Here is a 7,890-nt window from a genome sequence, read left to right as displayed (position 1 = left end):
TGATGTAGCAGAAATCGCAAAGACAGAGAGAGAAGGGTGAAGAATGCTTTGCAGCAACGCGGAATAGGAATTGTGGGGTATGAGTTGAGAACCACAAGATCATTACACGTGTCCAATTATCTGATGGTTGTGATTAACTTATGCATGGTGCATAAGTTATGACTTATGCACCATAACTTTTGCCCATGCTTTGGCCCTCTTCAATCAAAAATCTCAAAAAATCTCAAAAGTACAACATTTTTTTTTAAAGCCTTTGTCTCAAATTATTCAAGGAAGATTACAAGAAGGTTTCTATGCTCATTTGACGACAAAAAACAGGTAAAGCACCTTTTAACCCGTTTACATTGTTGAATTTTTCTGCCATATTTTTTGCAATTGATACGACAACGTCGTAATGATAGTTAACCATTGATGGTGCCAGCGGCAGTTGACTGCCGTTGTAACCCCAACGACACTTAACTGTCGTGGGAGCTTAGTATTTTTATTTTTTTTTGCGCTTTTGTTGCCAGCTTGTTCCATTTAATTATCGAATTAACTATTAATATATGCTTTCGACAATTTTATGTAGTTTATCGATAGTTATAACTGAAAAACTGGTTGATAATTATGTGGAGTCAAAACCATTTGATGTCGATTCTTCCGTGGAGTTGAAACCGCCTAAGGTTGATGTTTCAGTTGATGCAAAACCAAATATTGATGAAGTTGATTCTGGTGTGTCCTAAGAGACATGGAAAGTCAGAGATCACATGATTAGTTGGGTACGTCGACAAGTGAATAGGGAATGGTTTATTGTTGTTAAAGTCCAGTTTAACGAATCCAATGTTACAGTTGGATTGTAAAAGGAGTGGTGAGTAAAAAGCACCCAAGAAAAAAGAGAAGCATGAAACTACAGGATCAAGAAAATGCGGGTGTCTGTTTAGGTTGTGTTGGTATGTGCGTCAGGAAACAAAGGAGTGGTCGTTGGTTATTCTTAATGGAGTTCACAGCCATAAGAAGGCGCCAGAAGGGCACATTCTTGCAGGTAGACTAAGAGGGGAAAACAAGAAACTTGTTGGTGACTTAACCAAGAATTTGGTGTAGCAAAGAATATTCTGATGAACTTGAATGGGAAAAGAAAAGAGTGCGTGGAGAATATAAAGCAAGTCTAAAATGCAAGTCAAAGAATCAGAAAGTCAACTAGAGATGACAAGACATAGATGTAATATTTGGTCGTAAAGTTGAAGGACCACAAATATGTTCATTTCACTAGAACAAAATGTGAGGCTACTACTGTTCAAGACATATTTAGGGCTCATCCTGAATTTATTATGTTGTTTACCAGTTTTCCTAAAGTTTTGATCTTGGACTCCACATATAAAACCAACTTGTACAAAATATCATTCTTTGAGATAGTTGGGGTTACTTCAACTGATAAGACATATTATGTCGCTTTTGCTTTTCTGACGTCTGAGAAAGAGGATAACTTTACTTGGGTTCTTCAGACATTGCTTGACCTTCCTAACTTAAAGGACGATATGCCAAAAGTGATTGTGACTGACAGAGACAATGCTTTAATGAATGTCGTAGCAACTATTTTCCCTAATACTACTACATTACTTTGTTATTTCCATGTTTGAAAAATGTTAGAGCTAAATGCATCGCAAACTGCAGGGTCAAAGCTAAGGATGCCGAAGTGGATGGGAAAGATAAGGAAGTGAAGCAAAGTGAGTTAGTTGACAACATCACAAAAGCTTGAGATAATGTGGTTGAGTCTCCCTCAAAAGAAAGTCGCCAACAAAGTCATCATTTCCTAAAAGGAAAGGTGCTCGTATTGGAAATCCATCACGTTCCCCGGTTTTAACACCTACTCGGGTTCCAAAGGCAATTCCAGTTCCAACACCTATTGATCATATGTCAATATTCACGAAACCATTTATTGAAAAAATTGTGGATGTTAAAGGCGATGAGAGTTGTTGATTTCAGGATATAGCAGAGCACATGGATTTGACTGAAGAAATTCATCCTATGATTAGCAGAGCACTTATTCAAGAGGTAAAAGATCATAAGAATGACTATGCGGGTATATGGGAGTGATTATCATTTTAACTATATCTTGAATGGTTTGTACCCTCCCCTAAATAGTTGTGGAGTTTCATTTGAAGATAAGTGGTTGACATTTTCGGACATGGGTCGCATTGTTGCAACTTGTTACAATAGGTCTTTTACTAGTATTTAATTGTAGTTAAAAATAACCATATACTCCCCTGGGCGTCAGAACTCAAACTGAGTTTCTCAAGGTTGAAGAGAAAAACTCTCAACCAAGTGACTTCTAGGGAGACAGACAAAATACTAATATACTTAAATCAAATAATTTTTTCTTCGAAAAATATATTTTAACTACTCAAAACCCTAAACCACTTTGGGGATTCACATCTTTAAGTTTGTATAGTACTTCAAAGTTTTACAATCACAAAAAACCAACAAGAAAGAAGTGAATAAAAAGTTTTCACAATGACAACAAATAGAAACATTAACAAGTCAAACTGCATAAATGATATTCTAGAATCTGGGTCTTGCATGTTTATTATGTATAAATTGTGACTCTATAATTTATGCAAAAGAAAACTTTTTGTCCTACGGTAACTCTAATTTAAAAAATAATTTTGTTTCCACCTCTTTAATGCATTTACTTTCAACTATTTTTTTTCTTCATAATTCATCGCAATTATTTCTCTTTTCATAATTTGTTTTGGACTAAATGGAAAAGGGAAAATCACTGAAATTAACAAGAAAAATGTACGCATGTAACCAATCCAACTAATAATAATAGAGTTTTTCTATCTTATGTAAATTTGCACATCTTAAGAAGTTTAAAATAGTAATTTTGTGTTGAAACTTATGCATTTTAAATTAAATATTTAACTTTTTAATAAATGATTGTTGTTTTTCAAGAAAAAGTTGTTACTTTTAGTTTCTTTAAGATGTGCAATATTGCACGTGTTAAACAAACCCATAATGATATGGGAATAAAGACCCAAGAGATGGGTCATGTAATATTCCTCCCCCACTCATAAACCTTATATACTCCTTCCGTCTCAATTTGTAAGAAAAAAAATTAAATCACACTTATTAAAAAAAACTAATAATAAGTTTTTTTTTTGCTTATAAGAATTTGAGTATAGTTTCTTGTTTTCTTTGGAATAAGTTTTATAGGAAGATGTAAAAACAATTTTTATTGGCTATTGGTTATAGAGAAAATGGATGAGAGAGAAAGTTGAATGTAATTTGCATTTAATTTCATAAGAATAAAAAAAGTTTTTCTTGAAAAAGATGGTATTTAAAAAAATAGATTAAATAGGATAAAAGTTTGTCTTTTTTGCTTACATTTTAGGACAAAAAAATAGTTTTTTTTCCTTACATTTTAAGACGATGAAAAAAGTTTTTTTTTGCTTACATTTTAAAAGGTTTTTTTTGCTTACATTTAAAAAAAAAAGATTAAAGATTAAAAGAGTTTTTTTTTTTTCCTTATATACTTCTATCACTATCTATTATTGTTCATATCTCCAGGTACCTCCAAATTAACACTTGGCGCTACATAATTTTCCCTTCTATATCATGAAGGGCTAAGAGAGAAATAATAAATTATAGTAATTAAAATATTAGTGAACTTTGATCGTCATCAAGAGACATTTAACGAAAATTTCAATTTTCTTTCTTGCAGCCCGAAAGTGCTAAGATATATTTAATTGTAATTAAAATACCATATAATATTTACTTATAAAGATTCTAAACAATTTAAAATTTATTACATCCAAAGAAGAAAAATATGGCTCAAAATCTTAAATTTTTTTATGCTTTGATAATGATAATAGTTCTTTCTTCATTTCTTGCTGAGTCCGATCAGTGTAAGTCATATCTTCACCCAATTTTCAAATTTTCCTGTATAACACATGAACACTGTTTGATCTTCTCTTACTAGCAATCCTTTATTTTATTTTTTGAGTAAATACTAACAATCCTTTATTGTTTGTTTCTAGATCATGAAAGAATGTCTTGCAAAAAAAATGCTGATTGTCCAAGATATATGTGTATACGACCAGAAAAACCGAAGTGTGTTGATTTCTGGTGTAAGTGCTTATAGGTAAGAGAAATTATTAAAATATAAAAAAATAATTATATGTTACTTTTTAAGCTTGCAATTTTATATGTACGTAATAGTGTTTGTATTTTTTAATTTTTCTTCATAATTTAATTTAGGTTCAAGTAACAATTATAAAGATGCTGGATTTCCAACTTTAATTTACAATACATTGAGTTTTGACGAAAGGACTAAATTACAAGACTCAAAAATTTCAAGAAAAGTTGGTTTAAACTTCTGAGTTTTATTTTTAATAAGAGCAACGGAAAAAGAAAAGGGAAATGTTAATGAGTGTCCCTAGGGCACTCTATAAAGACCATACTTGGTAAATATTTATAAAAATTCATGCAATCAATATCTTGAAAATCAAAATATTTAAATTTTTTTCAAAAATAATTACTTATTTTAAAATGATTAAAGAGAGTATTACGGACACTCGTTAACAAGAAAAAAAATAGTACTCCTTGCCTATGAACAATCGAAGTCTTGTCACCAATTAGCGGTGGAGGGATTTTTTTTTTTATCTTTGAGGAAAAGAGTGGCTATTATGAACATGGATTTTCGTTCAGTCATGGATGCTCTAAATGTGCAAGGAAGTTATGACCAACTCTTTGTAGAAAAGGAATCAAATGAAAATGTTAAGTCTTGGAAACCTATGTTGTCTCGATATTATTTTCGTTGAAAAGTCTTAAAAAAATATCGATTTTCTATTTTATATGTACTTATGAATTCAATAAATTAGAAGCATTAACTCAAAATATATTGATATAAGGTAAAATGTGAGTTAAAAGTATAAAAAATAAATTGAGTATAAAAAAAAAGCCTTAAAGCATATATGTATTATGCGTAGAAATGAAGGACTAGTTGTATAAAAAAAATTGTAGGACTAATATTGTTTTGCACTTCGTTTTAAATATAGTGAATAATGAATAAAGAGTAAATGCTATCATAAATCATATAGTCAGCGGCGAAGCTAGCAATATTTTTATGAGGTGACCATATATAAATTTTTTTAAAAAACATTAACCGTGAATTTAACCAATAAACAAAAAAAAATAATACAATATATATTTCTTATATAAAATGTATTTCATAACATACACTTAAAGCAATAAAAAGGGATTATATCAAAAATGTAAAAGCAAGATATTTTATCAAAAAAAGCAACAACAGAACAAATGATTGTACGTAAAAATCAACAATGAAAAAAATTAAAAGTGATAGTAGCTATTTATTAAAGTGGAACTCGACGATCTTTCAAAGACTCAAATTCATCCATAACTGTCTATGAGTTTAAGTGACTTGCAATGTTCTTTTCAATTTAAATAATACGTTGTTTCCTTTCATTTGTCCAATATATTTACCAATAAATTAATAATATTATAATTTTAATATAACAATACTAATGGGAAGGATGTTGGGACTATATGATACATGTTTTGGACTAACAATACAGATTAAAATTTGTTGCTATTGTAATATTTTTTTTGTTTAATAAAAAATAATATATTATCAGGGATAGATTCTTCAATTTCTGCGAGACGAGATCGAATAATTCAAAGTTCAACAAAGTAATCAAAGTCAGACAAAATTATTTCAACTAAAATCAAACTTGAGGTAGCCAAATATATATTATTAGAGGTAGCCAAATATATAATAATATACCTACTACTCATTCAAATTTTCTTTTTGGGGTAGCAATGGTTATACTACCAATCGCCCCTGTAGTGGTGTAGTGGCTGAGTGATGCAGCTTTTAATTTTTTATTTTATTTTATAAATAATAACGTGGTCAATGATAAGTCAACAGTCAATCATGAATTGTATATTGGTTATGTGCATGTGTATGTACACGATACTTATAACTAGATGCATTTCAATATAATAGTACGTTTATATTTATGCTTTAAAATACTTTGTACTTTTTATGTCACACGCAAGATTTGTAGATTTTGACGCTGGCGGCTGATTTTCATTTAGAGCTTTTTTAGGTTTCTATTCTTTTATCGGTTTGAGTTATTTATTCACAGTGCATTTCTGATTTTTAAAAATTAATTTCAAACAGATTCAGCGTCACATGTGTGAATTTCTTATTATTGTTCAAAATATTTTTAAAAATATTTATCAAAATATTGTTCAAAAAACCTCCCTATACAATCATACAATAAAGCGAAACACCTATTTAGTCCCAAATTGACCCTCTTGTAAGCACCGATAAAATCTTCTATTATAGGCAAGTCATAATGATATGGGAATAATAATAATGATATGGGAATAAAGACACAGGAGATGTGGGTCATGTAATATTTCTTTCGCCACTCATAAATCTTATATTTGAAATATTCATTGTTCATATCTCCATGTGCCTCCAAATTAACACTAGGCGTTACATTAATTTTCCCTTCTCTATCATAAAGGGCTAGGAGAGAAATAATAAATTATAATTAAAATATTAGTGAACTTTGATTGTCATCAAGTTTTCATATGAAATGTTTTCTAAGATTTTATATGCCCATTAATTCATCGTAGAGACATTTAACAAAAATTTGAATTTTGTATTTTCTTTCTTGCAGCTCGAAAGTGCGAAGATATATTTAATTGTAGTTAAAAAAACCATATAACATTTACTTATAAAGTTTTTAAACAATTTAAAATTTATTACATTCAAAGGAGAAACAAATATGGTTCAAAATCTTAAATTTGCTTATGCTTTGATAATAGTTCTTTCTTTATTTCTTGTTGAGTTCGATTGGAGTAAGTCTATTCTTCACACCATTTTCAAATTTTATTGTACAACACATGCACACTGTTTGATCACCTCTTACTAACAATCATTTATTGTTGTTACTAGCCTACACACATGTGACATGCAAGAAAAACGCTGATTGTCCAAAATATTTGTGTATGCTCCCACTAAAACCGAAGTGCAATGAAACTTTCTGGTGTACGTGCATAGGTAAAAAATAATTATATGTTACTTTTAAGCCTACCATTTTATTTATATGTAATAGGGTTTGTATTTCAAATTTTTATTTACATTATCTTGAGTCTTTGATCTATTTTATTTTTTATTTTTTTTGGTCAAGTAGTCTAGTGGCTAGATTCACACACATTATGTGTGGAAAAGTGGGGAATCTGGGGTTCGAACCCCGGCCCCTGCACAAATTATCCAGGTAGCTACCAACAGAGCTGCACTTACGGGACCTTTGATCTATTTTAGTGTTAGGTTTTGAGTTTTTTTTTTTTTTTTGGTTACACTAGGTTTTGAGTTTTGACAAAAGGACTAAATTATAAAACTTACAAATTTCAAGAAAAGTTGATTTTAACTTATTGTTTTTATTTAATGTAAGTTGTTAAGACTTTTTTAATTTTGAATTTTATTTTTATGAAGAACAACTGAAAAAGAGAATAGTACTCATTACTTTTGAATAATCGAAGTCTTGTCACGAATTAGCAGTGAAGGAATTTTTTTGTTGTTTTTTCAGAAAGAAATTAGCTATTGTGAACATGGATTTTTATTCAGCCTTGGATGCTCTAAATGTGCAAAGAAGTTATTGCCAAATTTTTGTAGAAAAGGAATTGAATGAAAATGTTAAGTCTTGGAAACCTTTGTTGTCTCGATATTATTTTTGTTGAAAAGTCTTGAAACATCTTTGATGTTCTATTTAGATATCTATATCTATCAATGTATCTATTTTCTATTTATATACCTATATTCCTTTGAATGCATTCCGTTGAATTCTAGACTTGACTCATTTTAATGTTAGGATTGTG

General features: G+C 29.8%; 1 long non-coding RNA gene across 1 annotated transcript; it reads left to right on the top strand.

The window, feature by feature from the left end:
- Positions 1-3,732: 3,732 nt before the first annotated feature.
- Positions 3,733-7,855, top strand: LOC146899067 (uncharacterized). The gene is made up of 5 exons (XR_015022657.1): positions 3,733-3,884; positions 4,017-4,120; positions 5,634-6,870; positions 6,968-7,072; positions 7,602-7,855. It is a non-coding gene; the product is annotated as an uncharacterized LOC146899067 (long non-coding RNA).
- Positions 7,856-7,890: the final 35 nt, after the last annotated feature.

Source organism: Medicago sativa, chromosome 8, assembly GCF_051527215.1.
Source record: "Medicago sativa cultivar Bolivia chromosome 8, Bolivia_mono, whole genome shotgun sequence".
Classification (NCBI taxonomy): Eukaryota; Viridiplantae; Streptophyta; class Magnoliopsida; order Fabales; family Fabaceae; genus Medicago; species Medicago sativa.
Note: the sequence above shows the minus strand (reverse complement) of the source record. Positions and strands in the feature narration are given on the sequence as shown.